The following is a 24,617-nucleotide window of genomic DNA, read 5'->3' on the forward strand; positions in this document are numbered from 1 at the left end:
CTGCTCAGCACAGCCCTGACTCCCCCACAATTGCTCCCTCCTTACTATGAGCCTCCTGGCTTGGTTGTGGCCCTGGTCTTGAGGGTGTTCACCCATATGTCCATGGAGATGCTCAGACTTTGGGCCAGGCTACCAGATCCCAAGGCAGGTCTAAGAAACTGTCTTCTGCTTGTCCCCTCCCAGGCCCAGATAACACCATTGGCCCCTGAAACCAATTTTGTGAAAACACTTCCTGAAAAATTATTCCATGACCTTAGGCCCAGTGGGAAAAGCACCGATCCAACCTCTGCTCAGCTGTCACCACCTCCTCAGAGGGGCCTTTGAGACCTCCTCCACCCAGAAGAGCAAACCTTAGTCACTCTCTGCCCCACTGGCTGGCCTCAGCGTTCTTCACAGCACCTGGCCCTGTGTACAGGTAGCGTTCTGTCTGTCCCCCCACAAGAGTGAAGTCTCCATGAGGGACATTGTACTCAACACTGTATCTCCCACAGCTGGAGCAGGGCCTGGACCACGGGAGGGGTTTCATGAGTATTTGGAGCGAGACCCACACTGAACTGGCTGTGGTGTCCCAGTGAGACAGAGTGAGGGAGACCGTTCGATGAGGCTCTGTCTCGGGCAGGTATCCACCATCAGAAAGTATCTCCCTCACAGGGTGGAAGGGAACCCAACATAGAATGAGTTCTGGGGGTCCTCACAGCATCCAGTCCAGCATCCCAGCTTACCCAGGGGGCAGCTTCACCCTAGGGCAGCCCTGGCTATGGGAGGACTGTGGTATGTGCCCACCACCACCACCGGGATCCTAGTGGGTTCAGCTGTGGCAGGGGTAGGGCATGCAGGACGGGGATGGATTGGGAGAAGCAGCTCCGGGAAGGGAGGGCATGGCTGAGGGGAGGTGGACCAGGTATGGGGTCTGAATTCAAGCCCAAGAGCAAGGCTTCTCAGCTGGGGGTTTGTGGAAGGGCTCTAGGGAGTCCATGACCTTCTGAAACGGGCAGAAACTGAATGTGTGTGTGCACATGTGCACCGCTGGTTTTCTGGATTTCACTAGATTCTCAAAGTGGCCTTGACTTTAAAAAGACTAAGAACTTGAATTACAGTATGGGAGAGAATTTAAGTCATTACTCCAGGCCATGCTCACCCTCCAGGGCCCCCGTGGAAAACCCTCTCCAGGTCACACCTGAAGGGGGTTCATTTCAGCAGTCAGTGAGGCCACTCACCTGAGCAGAGCATAGAAATCACAGCAGAATAAAATAAGACCAAGTCTGCAGCCCCGACGAGCCTACAGTGCATTCCCGGGCTGAATGGATATGAGTTGGAGAGGGATGTTATTTGGGGTACTCCATAATCTGGGTCCCTTTGCTAGAAGGGGATAAATGTGCAGCAACTTTGCTTCTCATCCACTAGGAGCCCATGAAGACTGGGAGGCAGCTCAGCTGGTCCCCAAGAGACACAGTGGACAACTTCCGCATTTCCGGGCCCCCCTACAACTTGTAGTCTCCAGGCAGGCACGGCAGGAGCTGTGCTCAGAGCCCAGGTTGGAAGAACCTATTTTCAATCCCTCAGGCTCACCCCTGCCTGTGCCTCTGTCTCCTGTTAAAAACAGACTCAGCTTTCTTACCTGAACAGCTTTTCCAGGCGTGGGGGTGTAGGAAGGACCTCCAATGGTTAAATAGATAGAAAAGGCATTAGGGAGTCAGAACTTTCTTCTGGAAATAGCATAAGGAGAACGCATGCTGGCAAACCCAGACTCCAGCCAAGACCTAGAAGCAAGAGAGGACCAAGGGACTTTGGAAACTCGTGGGGGTTCTCCCACTGAGCTCAGTGAGCAAGCTGGAAAGGCAAGCAAGGCCACACTAGGAATTTAGAGTGGTCCCTACGGCCAGAGAGCATGAGTGGAGACCTACAGTGGCAGAGTGGCCTGAGATAAGTTTTAGAAAGATGGCTATGAGGCTGAGGGACGAGGAAGGATTGAGACCTGGTGAGAGATAGAGCTATGCGAGGTGTTAACTGAGTTCAGGAATGGAAATGCTTTCCCAAACGGCTCTTTATAGGTCCCCAAAGCCCTCCTTTCAATTACGTATTTCTCTGTGAGTTACCCTAAGGTCCAGGCCCCCATGAGTCTCTGTGCCCTGGGAGAGTCACATCATCTAGTAAAGAGAGGATTTGGGGATAACAGGGCTGGATTTAAATCTTGGTTCTGCCATTGACTTCTTGTGATTCACTTCAAATCAGTGTCTCAGTGACCCAATCTGTGAAATGGGTCTGAAGTTGGCTTCTTCCCAAGGTTCTTGTGAAGACCAGTGATCTTTTCCATAGGGTCTAAGTCACATAGTAAGTGCTCAGCAAATGGTGAAACATAAGTATGACATCTTGAAATTCCCGGCACATCACCAATCACCAGCCCCAGAAGGCATCCATTCCAATTTTGGAAGAAAGTGGAATGATTTGCCCAAAGTCCTAGAGTTTAATTGTTAAAGACGTGGAGATTCAAATCTGGATTTCGGGACCACTGTTCCACGTCCCACCTTCCCAGATGCCTCACTCCCCGGAGGGCTTGGCCTTTGGGCGTTTCAGTGAAATGACTGCCCTTCACCCAGCGCTAAGATTGTGTGAGGTTCTCAGGTCGGAATCGATGCATTCTCTTCACCTCTCCCCTGACCACAGCCTCAGCCTCTCTCCCTCTTGGAGATCTGTTTCCAAGTGCTGTCACAGTCCAGGCAAGAAGGCACCCCACCGGCTTCCCAGGGGACTGGGTGGATCTGGGCAGACGAGAAGGAGCCGCAGCGAGGATGCAAGGATGCAAAACGTTCATCTTGTCTCCACTCTCTCCCCTGGGCCCCAGAGCAGGGCTGAGGGATGGGCCTGTGTTCTGTCAGCGGCCCGGTCCACGATGGATGTGGAACCTGGTAGGATGGTGTCGGCAACACTTGGTGAGATTCATTTTCCCGCTGCTAAGGGAGAAAAATGTGGTCGCTGTGCCATCCATCTGCTCTGCAGCGAAGTGGCAAACAGGCGAGCTGCACGGAGAAGAGCCTGGAGCGGAGCCCAGCTCAGCAGGCTTCCCGCAGGGGCTGGGAGGCTGGCATTTGTTTCCTTGGGTACCCACGGCTGGGAGGGCTCCTTGATGGGATCCCAGGGGGTGGGACCCTCAGTGAAATCACACACACCTTCAAGAACCAAAAGGTAGGAAGTCAGATGGACCATGATTCCACGTCATCGTCATCCTCACCTCTGGATGGATCCAAGAGTAACATGGCTGGGCTCCCCCGTACCCCCAAAGCCCTGCCTTTCATGCTGTCCCCGAATTGGGCTGTTTCTCTCTCCATGTCTCTCTCGGGATCCTACCCATGGCCAGCACACAAGTTGCCTCCAAGGAGCTTTCCCAGATCCTCCCAGCCTTATTTCCCAGGGCTCTTAGTAGGTATCTTATGCTCATATTAGACTTCAGGTGGTTGAATCGTGTTTATCCTACAGCCGCCCCCCAAAGCCACATCGGTGTTGAACCTCATTGCTCTCAGCTGCCCCTGGATTGAGTCATCTACGTTCCAAGGCAATCCAGCACGGGCTGCAACACATGCAGAAAAGCCAAGTCCATTTCCTGCCCAGGTCAGAGGCCACCTCCTGGCAGCCCGTCAAATGCTCTTGTCAAGTACGTTGTGCTTCCAGGAAAACAACTAGACACTTTGAATGAAGTGCGACTCTTTCATCTCCTGACCACCCCATCCCTCCTCCCCTCCTGCCCCCATCATTTCCTCCCATATAACCTTTCTTGAGTCCTGTCAACAATCCCGACCGTGTTTCCCTGAAAATAAGACCTAGCTGGACAATCAGCTCTAATGCATCTTTCGGAGCAAAAATTAATATAAAACCCAGTCTTATTTTCCTATGAGACCGGATCTTATATAATACAACATAACATAATATAATACAGGGTCTTATACTAATTTTTGCTCCAAAAGATGCGTTAGAGCTGACTGTCCGGCTAGGCCTTATTTTCGGGGATACACAGTACATCTGTTCCCTACAAGCATCCAAGTGCTTTCATGCCCACCCTCCTGTCTTCGGGCCTCATGTGCTAAGAAGGGTTGCTACTATGATTGTTTCCCATTTAACAGATGGGGAAACTGAGGCCAACGCAGAGACAAGTCTTGCCCAGAGTGACACGAAGTCCGAGCAGGGACTAGCGCTAGATTTATTCTGAACCTTCAGAAGCAATCCCTTTCCGCATTTTTTAAGTTCCCAGCACCAGTGTGAAGGTCCTTCTGGCTCCTTTGTCACCAGCAGGGACAGGGCCAACTCCAGTGCTCTTACTGTCTGTCCTCCCACCCCCTCGTTCTCACCAGGATACCCCAACACCCTCCGACCGGGCCCCCCTGCCCAGTTCTCCCCACTGCAGCCTTTGGCCTCACAATCACCTTTCTAAGCTGTACTTGATCGTGTCACCCCTCAGGGAGCCTGCCCTACTCCCCTCTCCGTCCCGCGCAGGTGTCCTTTGGGGGAGTGCAGAGATAGGGCTTATGCTGCCCCAGGGGAGGGGTCCTTGCAGGTGCTTTGAGCACCAGAGCCCCCTCCCCACCCCTGGGACCCTCTGGGGAAGAGAGGAGGGCAGCTTGTCTACATGGCTTCACACACCAGACGTCGAACACCCTGGTTTCGCCCCAGCCCTTCCGCCCTATGGCTCACACGTAGGAAGAGCACGTGGGAGGGTCAGGAGACCGGGTTCTCTCATCCCGTGCCCTATTCAGCCAGGTGTTAGGCTGCAGAGACCGTGGGGGGACGAGGACAATCACCACCCAGCCCAGCCCCCAAGCTCCACACACCTGTCCCATGACACTGGATGTGTGTCTTGCCCTCCCCATAGGTCAAGCAAGAGGGCAGAATCTCGTGTTTGACACCCCTAACTTGGGGTGGAGGAGTATGGACCCTTTAGAGAAGCTGATGGAAACCACAAACCCTCCCCCACCCCATCTTTCTAAAAAACATCTTACTTATACCCAATTTCACATGCTACTCAGTGGGAGTGTGGACCCCTGAGGACCCTCCCAGGGACTCCCCCTTAAAACGCCATGGAAGCCACTTCAGAAGCCCTTTCTTGTGAGATAGCTCCTAAGGACGTTTCCAGCGTCAGCTCTCTGAGACGCACTTCTTCTGCCTGTCCAGGCAAAGGCCAGGCGGATAGCAGCCCCTCCCCGTCCCCTGGCAGCCAGCTCCAGAAGAAGTGAGGGGAGGGGACATTTCTCCCCTCATCCCTCACCTGGGGTGTTAGTGGAACCAGCACAGCCATTACTCACTGAGCCAATCTCTCACTCCAGCACTGGCTTGAACCCACCCCCTCTTCCGAAGAACAAAATTAAAAGAGATTTGTCCTCGAGTTGCCACAGCTCATCTCTCTTGCACCAGCAGCAACAATTGTCCTGGGCTGGTGGCTGTGCTCCAGCCCTGATTGCCAGGCGAGCCTGGGCAGGAAGCCCGAGAGCCCATCTCCTTGGCCTCGGGTTCCCCTGCTCTCAGCAGCCCCCTCCCTGCTCATATCCCCCCTCCAGCCCTCGCCTCCTGTGTCACTTTCAGCCAAGGAACATTTTAAACAGATTCACTTTAAAACTCCAGAAGCAATCCGTTTCCACATTTTTACAATTTCCAGCATTATACCTTCATCTCTCATTTGTTCGTGTTTTCATTCAACAAGTGGTTTAATTTGTTACCTCTTTGCTGAAGCCTTCCTGTCCCTTCAAGCTGAATTATGAGTGCTGTTCTCAGAGTAAGCACCTCCTGGAGGCTTCTGTCCTCAGGCTAAGGGCTCGAGCTGCCAGCCTCTTGGTCTCTCCCACTGGGGCAATGAGCTGAGGGCATGACCATTTGGATTCATTCTTGTGACCCTTACGTGTGCCTGGCATAGAGCACATGCCAAAATGGCTGACCATATCTACCAATTGTAGGTCCACCATGTGCGGAGTACGGCATGGACCCCAAGGGCCTGACCAAGAATGATGCAGCTGGTAAAGGAGACAGGTGCAGAATCAAACAGTGCTACTGTGACCAGTGTTGCAGGAGGGGTGAGCAGGCCCCACCCCAACACTATGCCCTTTATCTATTCACCCCACATCTCTCACCACACGGGCACACCCTCTGGAGCAGAATCAGGCTCCTCCAGGCAGAAAAGATGCCCAGCTCACCAAGATCCCTTGGCCACGACTAGGACACTGGGGCCAGGAGAGCTTAGTGCCAGCTCTGCTCCTTGAGAGAAGAGTGGAGGATTGTGGGAAATTCCCTGATGACTGTTCTTATAAAGAATGGGGAGGGGCTGGCAGAAGCAGGGAAGGAAAGAGGACCATTTTCTTTTTCTGCCCCAACCATGCTTACTTTGGCTTCACTGGTGAGAGAATATTATCCCAAATGCCAGGGGGATGGCAAACTCACTGCAGAAAACAATTGATGCCCTCAGAATTGGACTTGGGGGACCTGCTCTTGGGGACTTTCCTAGATATCCTCCTTGAAGGGGCTTGCAACTAGAGCAGAAGTCTGGACCGAATCTCCATTGCACGTGAGGTCTTGGTTCAAGGAGTTCCAAGGAGGAGAACCACTCAGACCAAGGCAAGAGTGGGCTCTGCCCTCGGTCAGCAAATTTTCTTAAAGCACCAGATGGCAAACATTTCAGGCTTACAGACCATGTGATCAGGTCTCTGACAAAACTACTCGGCTCTTGTAGCTGAAAAGCAGCCATAGACAATGCCTGAGCAAATGGGGGTGGCTATGGTACAATACAACTTTATTTACAAACCCAGGCAGCTGTCGGCTGGAACTCAAATAGCATCCTCACACAGGCCCACACACATACATACACACCTTAAAGAACACATGGGCACCTCTTGTTACACAGGATTATTATGCTCAGCCCTGGCGTGGTACAGCCCATAATCTTAAACATCTGCTTCATGATTAACTGCTCCAGCCCCAGGGAAACGCGTCTCCACATCTTTTGTTCTAGGTTTGCAAAATAAAAGACAACAGAGTCAGAATGCCTAGAAGGTTTCTCGGATCTGCTGCTGCTGTCATGCTCCACTTGATGGAATGGAGAACATGGAGAGCGTTGGAGCAGCAGGAGCCCTTATTTAGGTAAGAAAGAAGATGAACTAATTAGCTTTGCAAATCCTTGCTCTTAGATAGCAGAAATGCAATGGATTCTTGAAAAACAAAGTGTCATTTCCCAGTAATGCCAAGTGTCCATTTCCTAGCTGTCTTACTGTTCCAATGAACGGTTCTGGAAGTATTCAACAATCACCAAGTTATTATTTGTAGCGTTTGCTACAGTGGATGCAGGGAGCCACGGGACATTTTGCTACATTAAACCATTCTTTTTAATCATATGGTATATAAGTAAGTCTCCATGTAAAAAGCAGGACACTGATTCAAGACAGTAACAAAAATATTGGACATTTAATGCGGGAGTTGTGTGCTCCGTTTCATTTTTTTTATAAAAATATTTAATGATACTTCCCATAGCTTTTCAAAAAAGTAAAACAAAATTTCAGCTTTATTTAAATAATTTTTATTTCAATTTTTGATATTCCTTCATCATAATGTGAATTACACATTTTATTTTTAATAGATCATTTTGGACACTTTTTTTAATACATGAAACAGTTTCATTTTTAAATTTTTCCCTAGCGCTTGAACTTAAATGTTTAATGAAAGTATATTCAAATTTTGTACACTTTAAGTAAAATTGCATTTTATTTTTAATCCATTAGCTGAGCTGTTCAACAGAATAGCCACTACATATGACAACTTGAAGTGTGACCAGTTTGAATTGAGATGTCCCATTAAGTGTAAAATGCGCATGGGATCCCGGAGCCCTAGTATGAAAAAAGACATTAAATTATGTCGTTAATACTTTTTTATATTGGTTCCTTGTTAAAATAACATTTTGGACATCTTGGATTGAATAAAATATATTATCCAAATTAACTTCACCTGTTTATTTTTCCTTTTCAAAATGTGGCTACTGAAAAATCATATATATGACACAGATTTGTGGCTTACGTACTTTGGACAGGGCTGTTTTAGTTCATTACTGTCAGTAGAACACACATTATATGAAAATTCTGACTATAACAAAATTGGTGATTTTTATGGAGTAGATTTGTGATAATTTAAGCATTATGTGCACCTATTTTGTGTGGTTTTTAACACTGCTTTGTTCTAAATTTCTCATGACTCTGATGTTATTTTGTTTTGTTGTTATCTTATTGGAGGTATAATCTTCATAGAGTGAAATGTCCTCATTGTAAGTGTACAGTTGGATAAGTTTGTGTCGGTGTGTACACCCATTTTACCAACACCCCAATCTAGATACGTGACAACTCCATCAGCCCAGACAGGACCTTTACATTCCTTTTCAGTTAAACCCACCTCTCAGGGGAACTGATTTTCTGACTTCTATCACCATAGATTAATTTTGCCTGTTCTTGAACTTTGCATAAACAGAATCAGGCATTCTCTATTCTTTTGCATCTGACTTCTTTTGCATGTTTTTATTTTATTATGTGGCTCCAAATGATTCCTTTTTGAGAAAACTTTCTCCCATCTGAATTTTCAGCCCCTTCCCTTGAGTTCCCAGGGCACCTTCCTCTCACTTCGGTTATTGCATATATCATGTTGGGTGGGGTTCACTTGTCACTGCATCTGTACCTCCCATCACTGAGAGTTCTGTGGTTGGGGTAGGGGGTAGAAGAAGTAATGTGCTTGAGGCCTGCATTTGAGTCCTGGTTCCACCACCTAGAAGCGCTATGATGTTGCCCAGGTGGATTATTGTCTCTGAGTCTCCTCAGTTTCCTCATCTGCATAATGGGAACAATGATAGTTACTTCATATAATCTTTGTGAAGAATTGGTATGTTTAGGGCACATATGAGTAGACCTTGAGTAAGTGTTAGTCTTCCCACACACCCCCTACCTTTGTTCAGGAGGCCCAGGACCCCCGGAAAGGGGAGTTGACATCTGGCCTCTCCATCCAGGCCTGGCAGAGCAGATAAGCAACTAGAACAGGGAGTGAGACAGACAGACAGGCTGGACGCTCAGGGATCCTGAGTTCTCTGGCCCGCAGAGCAACTGTGAGGACTGGCTCCCATCTGTAATGTGGTTGCGGGGAGGGAAGAGATAGCTTCTCTAGGCAGCATGCAGGCTTGGAGTCAGCTGCCAGCGTGGAGGCCCAGAGCAGCTGGGATCCAGGTGGGCACTGCCGGAGCAGGCCGAGGATGCTGGAGCATTGCCCCACGCCGCTTCCCAAATCTCATCTTCTCCCCATTCCCAGAGTGTGGCAGCCACGCTGCCAACAAGCCTGGCCGCCCGACACCTCCGTTTCCAGAGCAGCCTGGGACTTGGCCAAGCCAGCCACTTTCAGGCTGAGGTGTCCTGCCTGAGCCCCGAGAGTAAAGCCCTTATCGACTCCATCACTAAGCTCTGGGCTCCAACACATGTATACCAGCCGTCCTGGAACAAAACCCCACCCCAGGCCCAGGGACAGCACCCCACTACAGACGGAGCAGGCCAGAGTTTGGATCTTGAAGCCCATTGCCGACTCATTCTTTGACCTGGGCTTGGGCTTCCCTTCTCCAAGTGTCCATTTTCTCATCTATAATATTTAAAAAATAAGCTCTGTCCTCCCTACCTCCCTACCTCCCTGTGGTTGTACAATGAGACCATGAAAGAGAATACATGTTACATGTCGGCCCACTCACTGCGTGACCTTAAACAAGGTGCTGCCCTTCTCTGCGCCTCAGTGTATATGAGGCAGCACTAGAGCAGAAGCCAGAATAGTGCTGGCCCCCTCCCCGCCCATCCCCCTCTCAGGGAGAAAGGAGAGAGCATCTCATAGCTGGAGCTGCCTGGGGTGAATGTCAGTTTTCCCTTTTTTTTCCCTCCAAGAAAGCCGAGGCTTGATTCTCACACATACCCCCGTCCCCATCTCCATCCATCTTCAGAAATGTCCAGGGGGGAATTCCTGTATCTTGGAGGAAGTCCAGAGGGCTCCTGTCCTGAGAGATAAGCCCCCAACCAGATGCCAGCTCTCTTAGCAGCAGCCAGCCTTAGCTGGGCCCTTCTGTCCCTTCCAAGCTAATTATCACCGTCCCTGGCAACTCCTCTTGGCAGCTCAGACCTCCACACCTTGCATAGCGGGTCTCTCCTTCTCCTATCAGTCCTTCCGTGTCCCTCCACTTCCGTCCTCTTTTTCCAAAATCATCACATCCAATAGGGATTCACCCTGAGACGGCTAAGGTCTCAGCACGCGACTAGGCAAGGGGACACACAAGTAAGTGAGACACAGCCCTGCTCAGGAGGCATATAGACAGAACTGGCCCCAGTGGCCGAGGACCAGGTGCTATCTTACAGGCACATAGTAACAGCTATCATACCACTCTTGAGTGTATCCCAGAGGCAGGGCTGAGGGGCTGACAAGCATTAGTTCCTAGAAGCATCACAGCACTGTGAGGTGGGTGCCACGACTAGAATGAAATGGTCCCATTGCTATTTTAGAGACAGGAACACTGAGGCTCAGAGAGGCTACGCTTGCTCATGGTGGCCTGACTACGAACCGCAGAGCCAGAGCAGAGACCCAGTCAGTCTGTCCGACTTTCAGTCCCTTGCTCCTCACCTACTGCATGTAACAACCACAGCTGAGCGACGAGGGGCCATCGATTATACCTAGGAGGGTCCAGGAATGGCAAAAGGAGGTGACTCTCAGACAACGACGGGCCTTGGTAGATGAATAAGACTTTGCCAGGCAGACAAGGAAGGAAAGGCATTCCAGACAAAGGGAACAGCATGGACAAAGGCCCAGAGGCACGAAGTGCGTGACAGGTTCAGGAATCCCAAGCTCTGAAGCATGGCCAGACCCACAGTATTAGGGGGACATGGAGGTCTTCTCGTGTCACCCCCTCATAACCAGTGAGAGGCTGAGGCCCAGAAGGGCTCCACCCTCTATGACCAGGCAGCCAGAGCTGAGCATGGCACCCAGGCCCAGGTTTCCAGGCTGGGACTTTCGCTCCCATATTAAGCTACCTCTGTTTTTCACATCTTCCCTCCTTTTCTCTCCTCCCTCACTCCCAGCAAACCTTCACACACCCCCATTTCTGTCAGCACCCTTAGTGTGCTTTGGCACTTCCTTCTGCCTGGGGTGAGTTCCCAGGGATCACTTTACTATTCCATGTAGAGGCACAAGCCACAAACTACTCCCCAACGGGTAAAACGCAGGTCCCACATAGGCTGCTCGATTCAGGCTGCCTCCAGGTTGTCCTGTCCGTGGAGTGGACCAGCCAAGCCAGGATGGAGACTGCCCAGCACAGACATGAAATCGCAGGGCCTCCTGGTCCTTTCCATCGACCCTGGCCCTGCTGTCGTTCACATCCCAACTGGTAACAGTACAAATAATTACTGTCCAGAGAAATGCAATTGATTGTCGTTCTGTGGGTCCGGACTAGATTTGCCAGTTTGGGCATCTATTGGTACAGTCATTTCAGCCTACCTTATTTGACATATACTTTGAATTTTAGGTTCTGTGAATTCTCCTTTGAACAGGGTGTAACATCTCCTGGGGTCCCTCCCTCATTACTGAGTTAAATACAATCTTTGACACATGTTCATTTTATTTCTGGATGAGAGTCATGATGGTACTTTTTCAAAATAAATTATCCTTGAATACTCCCAAGGTAGCTGCCAATTTCTCATCTGGAAACTAGGATAGGGGGTGCAGTTAAGGGTAAGGTGCCCTCAGGATCAGGAGTATACCCCAAATGCCTGACTGGCTCCTGCTCCCGGCTAGTTATTCCCTTGCCACAGGGCACGGCCAAGGGGCTGGGGGCTTCTAGTGATGTCCCCCAACAGCTATTCCACTACATTTGCTGACAGAAGCACAGGAAGACTTCAGCATTCCCTCCTGAAGGGACGCCCCAGTCCCACATTCAGAGCAGCAAGGGGTTTTCCTCTTCCCAGCCCCTGGGTCTCACAGAGGAGAGCTCTGTGAAACAGGGAGTTCTGGATCTTTTGTTGGCTCCTCAGTCAGTCATTCGAGTGGCATTAACTGAGCACCTACTATGTACTACCAAGTACTCTGAGAGGAGAGCCAATCAGGACTCCCCATTCTAGTCTCTCTCACCTTCCCTGCTGTCACTCAGATTTCAACTGGCCCTGGCTTCAGGTGGGTTCTTAAGGAACAAAGGAGGCCCTATGTTCCTACCCCTGCCCTACCCAGCAAGCCCTGCGAAAAATCCCCCCATGGGAAGCATGGCTCGCCAGACCCCACAGCAGTTGACCTGCCTTGATGGCCACTCCCTCCCCTGGGAAAGACTTCCCACAGTGGGGCCTCCTACCTGGAAAGGAATCAGCACCTTTCCCGACCCAAGCTGCTGCGTCTCTAGAGCCCCCAGTGGGGTTCAGTGCAGACAGCGTGTCAGGCAAAACGAAGGGCTCCCGGCTCTTCTGCTAATTCCTTTCTGTGTGTCCTTGTGCCATGACCTCACCTGTCCGTTTTCCCACACGGCTGATGAGCACCGTGACAGCCTGTCTCTCCTGAGCTCGTGAGCATTAAATAGGACCACGCTAAGAAGTCTTACTACCACACTCCACACAGTAAGTCCTGAATAAATGCTGACTGGTATTGCTGTGGTTATTAATTATTAATCTCTCCCATGAAAGGCTAAGTGGGGTCAGGGTTGTTAATGCCATCCTATAAACTGGCAAATTGAGGTCCAGATGATAAGGAGACTCAAAATGTCTCTACATGTAAGCTCAAGTACAGAGCCAGAAAACAAGAGCTGGGGGCTCCCCACCCCTGATTTGACTTCCCCTCATCAATTCCCTGGGAAGGAAAAAGGACAGGACCATGGAATGAGCAAATAGAGCAGAAAGATGAGGGTGGCCGCAAAGGCCCAGCCCACAATCCCAGAAGTCCTGTGCCCAGTTTGCTATGTCCACCTGGGTGTGGTTAAAGGGCCACATGGGTAGCACACAGCTCCTGGCACTGCATTTTGGAGCTCCAGGCACCCCTGCCAGGGAGCATGGGCCCCCATCCACTCCATCCCCACCCCAGCCCCCTCTGGGTACACCAGCCTGCAGGGAACAGCAAGCAGGTCTCCTGGGAAACAGGTGATCTGAAAGCCTCCATGGAAACTAACGAAAGAGCTTTTGAAGGTCCCACCACTAGCCCACAGCCGGATGGGTGAGTGGATGGATGGATGGACGGATGGATGGACAGACAAGAGAGTGGGAAGACATCTTCCCAAGAGATCACAGGACCACCTCCCCCAACCCTACCCTCATCCTCTCCCTTCAGTCATAGTGGACATGACAGGGATCAAGGTGAAGGACTCCCAAAGGAGGGGTGTAGGAGGAGGGGGTCAGCGTCCAGGGAGGACGAGGCATAGATGGGTTCACATCCTATTATGGGCCAGGCATTGTGCTAGTAACAATAGGTGACCGCCATGTGTTACTTACTCCTTACCAGGCAGCGGTCCAAATGCTTTACATATGTTATCTCATTTAGTCCTCACAACCACCATTGGAAGTGAGTGCTGTTATTATCCCCATTTTATAGATGAGGAAACTGAGGCACAGAGAGGTTAAGTAACGTCCAAGCTAACCACGGTGCATGCAAGATCTCATTGAATTGTTCTCACAACTCTGTGGTGAAGGGGCCATTTTAATCACCGTTTTATAGAGAAAGAAACTGTGGCTCAGAGAGGTTAAGTAACAGTGCAAAAGTAGGGGAATATGAATTAGGACCCAGAGGTTTTTTTTAGCCATCCCTCCCCACCCCAAGGTTGGGCTCTTGATCAGCATGTCATATTGCCATCAACCCTGAGATGTATGTGTATTATCACCAATCCCATTTTCCAGAGGAAGAAACCTGGCTCCAGGGGTGAAGTGACTGGCCCAGGGCACATGGCTAGTAATATGTTAACCAGGACTGGAGCCCAGTCTACCTGTCTCCACACTCCAAAGACTGTTTTCCAGGACACCACACACTCCTGCACTTGTGGAAGCTAAGTCTTCGCTGACACAGGGCACTTCCAGAATCAGGGGCTGATACCTTTCTACCTCTGACCTTCTTCACAGTCTCCCTCCAGCCAAGAGAGGCTGAGTGTCAAGGTGATGCTTCCTCAGGCACCAAAGTCTAAACCAGACTGGGTGGGCTCCCAGTGGGGAGTTTCCAGTCCCTAAAGGTCTACGTCAGAGACTAGAGGCAAGGGAGGGGCGGCACTTGGTGGGCTTATTGGGTAAGTGGGGGCCTGTTGGGGAGGGCCTCGGTGGACCTGATCTCTTCCCAAGAGCTCCCCCTGGATTCCTTGACCTTGGGGAGCCCCTCATGCCCCCATAGGTCCTGCCCTCTGTCCCTGTGTGTCTCAGCTTGAAGGTAAGCAAGAGATTGGGGGGGAGGGGCACTGGCTCCCAGTCTCACCTTTTTCTTCTCCCCTCCTCCTCACTAGGTGAGCTTGGGCAGCGGGCTCTTCCAATCTGGCCCTCTTTCCCCAGGGGAAGCAGAGGGTCCCACCCTCAAGGCCCCACGCATCTTGAACCTTAGAGTATCCACCCCACCCTGGTGGAGACAGCCAGGCCCAGGACATTCAGGAACCCACCCCACTGGCCACTCGTATGGCCTTGCACTGGAGTAGGAGACGTGTGTGAAAGGCCCTTATGGAGAGGGGCTGCCTGCAGCCTAACGTGGTTATCCGGACAAAGCATGCAAAGCACGCAGGACAAGGCAGGAGAGAGGGAGGGAGAACAGCAAAGGTAGAGAGGGTCAGAGACCTAGAGATGGGAGAGATAAAAGACAGAGAGACAGAGCAACATGGAGGGAGACTACCGAAGACAGAAGCAGAAAAAGAGAGAGAGAGCCAGAGAGAGTCACCAAGACAAAACATAGAGACGTGCACTTGCAAATCCAAATATAGACCTTGAGGAAGACAGGCAGTGAGAAAACAGGAGGAACGGAACGGGGAGGGGAGAGGCAGGGAAAGCAAAAGGGAAATTCCAGAAGGAAAACAGACAAGAGGCAGAAGAGAAGGGAAAAGACTGAGGCCAGAGGACTGTCTGGAAGAAAGGAAGGGAGGAGAGGTGGGGGCTCAGGAGAAGGCGCAGTGAGTGGGGAGCCAGCAGAGGTGGGCACCCCCAGTCCTGCCAACTCCACCCTTCACATACGGCTCTTGATTTCCTAAAGGCATGCGAACGAGAACCATTAATCTCTATAAATAATTTTATCCACTGAGCCTCCTAAATGGCTTCTCTGTGTCTATGAAAGCTTTTAAAAACCATTTGCTTGGTAAACATGCAGGCAGCAAACAAAGGCCTCTTCCTAACAGCGGGGAGGGGAGGCTGGAAGACCAATTAGGCCGAGGGCGTAATTTAAAAGGCAGTGTGCCAGCCAGCCCCCTGCCCGCCTCCCTCCCTCCCAAAGCCTAGAGCCAGCTGAGGCTGCCAGTCTAGCTCAGATGGGTGCAGGTCCCCTGGCTTTTCACCCCACTCCCCACTGTGCCCTCTCTTCCTGACTCAGTGGGCTCATAGACCTGCGCTGGGGCTGGGAGGGACACCCCGTGGGCACCTCAGCCATTGCCCAGCCCTGAGTCAGCACACCCACACAGAGGGCATCTTATTCTTAACAGAAGCCCGAGGGAGGTGAAACCTTCTTGGCACTGCTATGCCTAAGGGTTCAGAAAGTCCTTCTTGTCTCTCACCTGAGTCCCTCCTGCTTTTCCATGCCCTCCAGCCTTTAGATTGGGCATCAGCTCACATAGGGAGCTTCTTACCCCTGACTCTAAACCCCAATGTTTCGTATCCACCACAGGCCCTCCTCCCAAATAGTTTTCAAGGCTTCTCCGGGTCCAGCTCTGGGTATTGACAACCCACTTTGTTGGTAGCCTTCCTAAATCTGACACTGGGAATTGGACTTGCCCCTTATTTTGGCGGCTGCTCTGGTATTAACAGAGCCCAGGAGAGCATTAGCTGCCAGGGTACCCACACCTCTGCCACAAAGCATCCTTGCTGCCTGGCATCAGCTGACTACTTGCTAAAGCCCTTAGGTTACCATCGTTCCTGCCGGGCCCAGTCTTGGCTCTTGGTACCCGCAAAGCATGATGTCCCTACGTCCATACTGAGCTTCAGCTTGTCAGATGCCGGTCTTCACTCCAATCCACTAAGCTCGGCCTTGGATCCGGATTCTATCACCCAGCTGACTCCTAATCCCTCTGACCTCTATTCAGCCTCTGGGGGCTGGGCTCTGGAGCACAGGGGATCCTCGGGGTGGTGCTGGGCACAGGGCACCCATGTCTCCCTTCGCTCTCCAGGGCTGATCCATGTGTGGGCTGCTCTGGTTCCCTGAACTGCCCGCCCACTGCCATCCAACCCTCATTCATGTTGCATGTAGTCACCCAGCCATGGGTCCCCTGGCTTCATGGGACGTGCCCCCACATGGCCCAAGGCGGTCCTGTGGTGCCCAAGCACTTCCAGCCAGCCCTCCTGGACCCCCAAGCAGCCCACAGTTCCCTGACTCCACGAACTTAGAACCCACACAGGCTCCCACCAGCAAACAGGGGCCTGCATCCTTCTGCCTCAGCTACAGCTGTGATTAAGCAAGAACCTTCCCAGGGGCCAGGAGGCCTTGGTAAGAACAGCTGAGGGAGGGAAGGGAAATGAGTGACAGATGGGTTCCATGGTGCTAGTATTTAACAGCTCTCTGCACCAGGCCACAGGTCGTCCAGGGATGTGGTCCTTGTGGTGTCCCAAACTCCACCTGCATCAAACCAGAGAGGAGGAGCCCAGCACTCCAGCCGGCCTTTCCCTGAGTCCTAGGTCCAGCGGGGGCAAAGGGCCCCAAAGACCAAGGTGGGGTGGGCAGGGCACTGGATAGAATTCATCCTGGATTGACTCTGGAAAGAACAAACCACTGACAAAGGACGTCCTCATTTAGGGACTTGTGCCTAAATTAGAGATTGTGAATTTTGTGTTTAAATGCAGCTCTACCACTTAGCTGGTGGGTGACCCTGGGTAAGTTACTTAATCTTTCTGAGCCTCTGTTTTCTAATGTTGAAAATGAAAACACTACTTCCTCCTGACAGGGGCCATCTGGGCATTCATTGAGTGTTCACAGTGCCCAAAGAGCCACGGGAGGAATGCTTCATTCCAGCTCCATAGAGTAGATGGTCTAGGTCCAAATCCATTTTCAAAGACCCTTGGAACCAGATTTTTGAAATCAGTGTTTATTTCATAACGCCTCCTGGGGTTTATTGGGAATCAAATACATTTAATGTATCCACAGTGAAACATGTGACTATTTACATAAAACAAAGTGAATAAACTGTATGTTTACAGCCTCATGTCCATTCAAGTCATGTCACCAAATGAGTTTTAAAAATAGTTTGGGGTTGGGGATTGATGGCTTCCTGAATTGCACGGAAGAAATGTGGTCCTGAGTTATTGTCCGGAAGCTGAGCGTGCTCAGGCAACGCGCCACGGGCTGCCCTGCGAGTGCGAGCAGGGCCAGAGGTGCGCGGAGGTCTGTGCATCCAGCGCCCGAGTGAGCCCTTCCTCAGCCACCTCACCTTTGGAGGCATCAGTACATGATTTTGCCTCTCGCTTCCTACCCAGTGCTTTCATGTCGGGTCTCCCCTTCCATTCTGGTAACCTCTGAGGGGCAAATGGGAAAGGCTCGATGTCTAGGAATGAAGCATTAAGTCCCAGACCGGGACCGGCATTTGTTTGCAGGTGTACAGGGTGTGCCCCTCCTGCTCCCCACCTCCCTCCCTATTTGACCCCTCTTTCCAGCCCAGGCCTTTTCCTTGGACAATGCCCACGCCTCAGGGACCACGGTCTGAGTTCACAACTTCTTTTGCCACTTAATGTTAGGTGACCGTAGGCAAGTGACTTAACCTCTCTGTGCTCCACTGTCTCATTCATTCAAAAAGAAAACTATGCATCACGTACCTGCTATAGGCTGCGTTGAAGGGCAGGGAATAAAGCAAGGACACTTCCTCCCAAGGACATTGCCTCCTACTAGAAGAGAGATGGAAAATAACCAAATCTCAACAGATCAAATGTCAGGTGGTGGGGATAATTGTTATGAAAGAAAATAAGCAAGGGAAGGGTTTGAGGATTGAAGGGTAGGGTGGGATAATATTTTAGTTAAAGTGGTGAAGCAAAGCCTCTCTGAAGAGATGATGTTTGAGCAAAATGAAGTGAGTGGACTGAGGCCTGTGACTAGCTAGGGAAAGGATGTTGCAGGCAGGAGTGGTGCATGCAAAGGCCCTGAGGCAGGACTGTGCTGGCGAAGCCCCGGGGGAGACCCGGGTGGTGGAAGGAAGCAAATTGTAGGTAGAGATTTTGGAGAAGCAATAAAGGCCACAGTAAGTAGGGCCTGGTGAGCCATGGGGGCACTTTGGGTGTTATGCCAAACAATATGACCAAATTGAGAGCAATAACTTTTCAGGAATTAATGTTGTGTAAAAACGTGCAGGGTCTGACATATAACATCGGCTTAATAAACTAATATCCCCAACCTCCTGGGCAGAGACAAGTCTCCTCAGTGAGTCTGGGAGCTCCCCCAGGCTCGGCTGCATCTCCCCCATCAGATTAGGGGTCTCCCAGGGCAAAGCATCTTCAGATTGGGGGACCCTGGGCCTGCAGGGGCCTTCTCCATGCTCAGACGCTGCAGCGCAGAGCCCGGCCCTCTCCTGCCGGCCTCCCTGCTCGTGTTTGCTTAGCACTTCCTCACAGCCCCCGCCCTTCTGTTAGTTTCGTTGCTCCTTTATTAATTAGTTTTTCTGTCCTTGGGATTATTTGATTTCCACTTAATTGCTGGATGACAGCAGGGTTTATTTTTGTTCTTTTCCTTCCCAGAAGAGGGGCACATGCTGGAGAGGGGCCAGGCGGGCTGCTCAGGGCTGTCTGGTCTCCTCTGGGGCAGACTTTCCACTTCTGCCTGGGCCCTCAAGGCCCCCTATAAGGGCCAGATGTGGGAGTTTGCCACAGCTCTAAGCTGCCGGCCAGGGCTGTAGGGGAGGGGCAGGGCCCCCCTCCGTGTTTACAGCCAGGGTCTGCAGCTACCCATGCAGTCAAATCCCTCTTCTGTGCAGCATGTCTCCTGAGTGGCTGGCCAGCCCTTGAGTGCACACTGTCCCTTTCTCAGCAGCCTGTAAGTACAGCCATTAATATCCCAGCAGAGGCAGCAGAGGCTCCCAGGGAACTTGCCTGGGGCCACAAGGCCGCCTTGGGTCAGGGCAGGAAACCAGATCTGTCGTTGCAAAGGCAGACCCCTTCCCCCTTTTCCAAGGGTGAGCCCTGCCTCTAGGAGCTCTCACACTAGACCCATGACAGACAGATGAGCCAATAGTGAACACGGAAGGTAGAAAATGGCCCTGCCACACAGCTGAGTGAAAAAAGCAAGTTAAAAAAAAATGACAGTATGGTCCCACTTTGGTGAAATGAACACTAAATATACAGAGGGTGCCCAAAAAATGTATACACATTTTAAGAAAGGAAAAAACTATTAAAATTGTAATAATATATACCAATAACAAAAGATGAATACAAGTCACGTTTGACTTCTGCAATTACAAGAGGTGCTCAGAGTGGTTACCATCAGCGTAATTTCTACACAGTTTTGCCTTTCTTAAAATGTGTATACTTTTTTTTGGCACCCTTTGTATATGGAAACACTATATATAAACACATCCATTCTTTCAACAGATTTTATGAGAGCTTTGTGTGTCTGTTTCCCTAGTTACTAGTTACTAGGGAATACAGAGTGGTGGAAAAGTTAAGGCCCTGCCCTCATTGAACGTACATTACAGAGGAAGAAACAGATCATAAAGGAGTGAATCAGCAATCTGAAATTTCAAATAATATCACATGCTGTGAAAAAAATCGGGAGCAATATTACATGGCATGGCTGGGGAAGAGCTCTCCTCGAAGGTGGCGTCTCACTGAAACCTAAGTGGTGAGGAGCCAGTCATGTGAACAGTCGGGCGCGGTTGTTCCAGACAAAAATAATGGCCTGTGCCAAGGCCCTGAGGTGGCAATGAGCTTGCTGAGTTTGAAGACCAGACAAAAAATCCTGGTGCGTGGGGAGGTGGTGGAGACGGGGGTGGATGAGGTCAGAGAGGAAAGCTTGAGCCAGATCAGTAAAAGCTTTGTTGGCCATGGTATGGAGTTTGGGTTTTATGTTACTGGGATACTATGGAAGGATTTTAAGCTATATATAGAAACACCTACGATGCTCTGAAGAGTGGTTATCACTGAGGAGAGTGGGTTGAGGGGCCAAAGAGGAAAGGATGGGGTAACAGAGACAGCGAAACTAATGTCAAGTTATAGGGGAGGAGGCAAACTTGGGGCCACTCACCGGCTTGGAGGACCCCAGCACCAGGAAGGCAGGAGGCGGCAGCCAGAGGCCTGGGGTGGGGACAGGTTATCCAGACACCAGTGGAAGAGGCCACTGGACAGGGGAATGAGAAGTAGCTGGAAGCTATGCCCAGCCCCAGGGGAGCCTGCCAGGTTAGGGCGGACAAGGAACTGGACTCCGGGGACATAAGTAGCAAGCCAGCTCTGCAGCCTGGACGCTCACGGTGGGGAGAGGGAAGAGTTAGGTGAAGAGGCAGCAGCCTCAGGGTTCCAAAACTGGGTCTCTGGGAATCATTTCTACACGAATTCATTTGTTCGATGAGTATGTATTAAACACTCACCAAGGGCCAAGCGTGCCCTTGTCATTGGCGATGGGAGAGTGAACATGACTGACTTGGATCCTACACTCTGGAAGCCTACAGCACAGTAATTAGAGAAGTACAGGCTTGATGAGCCCTGCCTCCTCGTGGGGAGGAAGGCAGAGGGACCGATGTCAATTCTCTGGTTATGGACAAGGTACCAGGCATGTGCTGGGCCTCTGACACTCACCATATCATTTATTCCTCATGACAACTCTAGGGGAAATGATTATCAAACAGGATTTATATAGATCAGGACCCTGGGGCTCAGAGAGGTTAAGGGATTTGCTCAAAGTCACACAGCCATAAATGTGAGTCAGAATTTGAGTGCCGATCTGTCATAAGACAAATCCTGGGCTCTTTTGCTGCCACCGTGCTGGGAACTGGAGAGGGGTCTTGTTTTTGTGGGCTGGTCTGGGCAGGGATGAACTTGTGGATGGCTGGTGATCACGGGGTAGGCGGCTTTTAAGGCCGGGTTACCCAAGACTGATGATACTGTAGGGAGAGGGTATGCTAGGGAATCTGACAGAAGGTACATCCTTCATGCAGGGGGATCTGGGCCCATACCTTACAAGGAGAACCCAGCAAGACTCTCTGAGCTGCCCTGGCTCTCGAGGCTCTGTCTCTCTGTACACTTGGGGACTAAATTTCGGGCTTAGCCCCCTTCCCTTTTACTACTCAAAAACTCCAGTGACACCCCCCTCGCTGCCCCTCCCCGCCCCCACACACACTACCTATACACCGACGTGTGACCTTGCAGCCTGGTAGGCAAAGCCCTGCCCAACCTGGCCCCAAACTCCTCAGGCTCATTGCGAACACTTGGCACCTCCCCGACACACACCGTCCAGCCAGGGGTCTTAGCCCAGGGGTCATTGGCGGCCAGACACATAAACCCACTCCAAATAACTCAAGGTAGTTTAATGGAAGCACAACAGGACACCTCCTCTGGGTCCCCAGGGTCTCTCTGTGGCCTCTCTCTGTTCCCTCCCCCCTTCTCCTGCTCCTCACTGCAAGCCAGCTTTCCCTGCTTACTCACAGCCCCATAACCTGGGCTGGCAGGTGGCTTTACCCTGTCTCATGCCAACTCCTACTCCCATGATGAGCTTCCTGGCAGCTCATCTGCTCACCACCATCCAACTAGTTCTCAGGGTTCAAATTCCAAATTCCCAGGAGCGGGGACTCTGATTGGCTCAGCATAGGTCAAGGGTCCACCCCTGGTCCAACCAGCTGTGCCGACAAGAAATGGAATTCCTTGGACAGAGGACTGCCCTGTCTACAGGCCCTGGGTCTCTAAGAATGGGCAGTGGGCCTAGAAACAATGATTGACATCAGGCCACCTCCTGTTCCTCAGACAGATCTGTACTTGCCGACCTCTGAGCCTTGACGCATGCTGTTCCCTCCACCTGGAACACCCTGCCCGCAAAGCTCTGTCCTTTGTGGTCCAGATCAAGTTATTTGATTCCTCCAGTCTTTTAAGTGGGTAACGACCCCCACTCCCAACACCCCATTTCTTGCATATGGCCTCGTCCAGTGGTTCACTCCCAGCCTGCCCAGGCCCTTCCCCACTCACACTGATTTGGTCTTGCCCAGCCCCAGTTTGCATTGGGCACAACACCCTTCACCCCAGTCTGTCTCCCACCCACCCCCCGACGTCCCCAGACCTGATGAGCAAACACACTGAACAGGGAAAAGCAAATAGAAATTCTGAGGCCCAGTCAGGCCCGTGAGGCTACCTCAGTGGGAAAAACCATTTGCCAGGCTTTTCGGCAGCAAAGCTGTCTCCCTTCTTATTATAGATTCAGAAAATTTCTCCCCAGCCCATCCTCCAAGCTAACCCTCAGCCTCAGAACAGACATATTTTGTCAGATTCTTCCAGCGCCCCCCCACCCACCCATCTTCCCCAGTTTCCCATTCTGGGGCCCACCTCCTTCCCTTCCGAACACCTAACCTAAAATTCTCATGTGTGTCGGGGAGGGGGTTACTCCTTCAGCCCTGCCCCACACCTGCAAAACCTTTTAAATCAGAGATGACAGACCCAAATGCTCAGATGCTGAAGATAATAATCCCACCTTCCTTCAGCCCCTCTGTCTGCCTGCCGAGCACGCTCTCACTAGGACTTTCCATTCTAAGCCCCATTATTTTTTTCCCTCTCTCTTCTTTTTTAAACACAGGCTAATTTAAACCCTCTTTTCACAGATGAGAAGCTTTCAACTTTGGCATTAGAACTTGGTTTTGATTTATATTTTTGATCCTCAAAATAGATTTTTCCCAGCCAGAGGGACCCCCCTGATCCTCTGGGCTGAGCTCGAGCTTTTACAGAAATGATGGCTCAAGGTGACATGCCCCAGGTGGCACACACAGGTGGGACGAGAACCCAGGTCCTCTGAGCCCCTCATCTGGACTTCTCCTTACTCTGCTGCAGAAGATCGTTGTTGTTTTTTGTTTTGTTTTTTTAATAAAGTGCAGACATATGCACTTAAAGAGAAAAACAGGAGGTAAGTGGACCAACGAGCATCACCTGAGAGAAACAGGAGGCAAGCCAGCTCCAACACAGACCGGCACAATTGTAAGAAGAGTCCCCATGTGACCCGCAGAGCTGGCAGCGGGGTCTGGGCAGCAGTGCTAGAACCACAGCCACCTGCAGAGCCCCCTGGTCCGGAGCAGGCTTTGGGCACTGAGCAATGTGGCTCTGGTACGTCTCCTCCTGGCGCTCCAGGTACGGCCGGGTTCCCAGGATCCAGCGGTGGTTCTGGCTGCTGCCATAACAGAAGCGAAGGTTCACTGAGGGCTTGCTATGCGCCAGGTCCTTTGCAGGCATTGTCACACCTACCTTCCCAACAACCCCATGAGGTGCGCACCATGCCACTGGGCCCACTCAACAGATGAGGAAACTGAGGCTCAGAGGAACTCAGCAACTTGTTCAAGATCACACAGCAGGTATATGGCAGATCTGGGATTGAAAGCTGTCTGACTTGAGCCCACACTCTTCCAATACTATCTTCAGATTAGATTTTTTAAAAAAAATTCCACAGGCTGGGAAGGAGCCAGGTAGAGGGGAACCCTCAGAGCAGGATTGTGGGATCAGATCATCTACCAAAACACAATGCTGTCTATCAGGGGTGCCTGGGGCTGTGCAAGTCAGCAGGCAGCTGATCTCATTGCCAACCAGAGTGGAGCCCAGCCGGTGGGACAAGCAGCTCAGATGTTTACCTGGAGTCCAGTCTTTCTCCTCTTCTCCCCAAGGCTGGCCTGCCCATGTGCACAGGCCGACACTCTAAGGCCAAGACACCCACATGCCCCCAGGACAGGGGGGTGGCCCTGGGCCACGGGGCTGGATGGCTTCGATGTAGAATGAGATGGAAGCAGCCTGTGCCAGGACCATGAAAGGACCTGCCCCCGTTCCACAAAGCCCTGGATGGATGGAGGAGGACAGGAGGGGGAGGAGTCTCTGGCAGGTAGAGAAATGAAGCCGCTCTGTCCTCAGAGTTGGGGTCTTAGGAGGATTCTCTGTGGGACTGACGCGCACCCAGAGTAAAGGCCCGGTCTTGCGATGACGGTCAGGGCCCCGTGCGACCTGGGGAGGAGGAAGCAATGAGGACAGAAGCAGGACTTCTCCGTTCCTCAAACACCACAGGCCCAGTCCTGCCTCTGGGACTTTGCAATTGCAGTTCCCTCTGTCTGTACCTCCTCCCGACGTCACTTTCTTTGGTCTTGACTCCAATATCATCTCTTCACAGAGGCCACCCCAGCAATAATTAGAATTGCACATCCGGCCCACCATTGCCTAACCCCCACTTTCTTGCCTTTTCCCCTTCATACCTCGGGCCATCTAGCGGAATGTATTTTGTCCTGATGTATGCGTGGGTTTGTTTGTCCC

General features: G+C 51.4%; 1 long non-coding RNA gene across 2 annotated transcripts in view; it reads right to left on the minus strand.

The window, feature by feature from the left end:
• Positions 1–23,799: 23,799 nt before the first annotated feature.
• Positions 23,800–24,617, minus strand: part of LOC141568885 (uncharacterized) — a 151,750-nt gene continuing 150,932 nt past the window's right edge. For both annotated transcript variants that reach the window (XR_012492146.1, XR_012492145.1), the window contains exon 4: positions 23,800–24,314. This is a non-coding gene — a long non-coding RNA (uncharacterized LOC141568885). The remainder of the gene's footprint in view (positions 24,315–24,617) is intronic.

This window comes from Rhinolophus sinicus, linkage group LG15, assembly GCF_036562045.2.
Source record: "Rhinolophus sinicus isolate RSC01 linkage group LG15, ASM3656204v1, whole genome shotgun sequence".
Classification (NCBI taxonomy): Eukaryota; Metazoa; Chordata; class Mammalia; order Chiroptera; family Rhinolophidae; genus Rhinolophus; species Rhinolophus sinicus.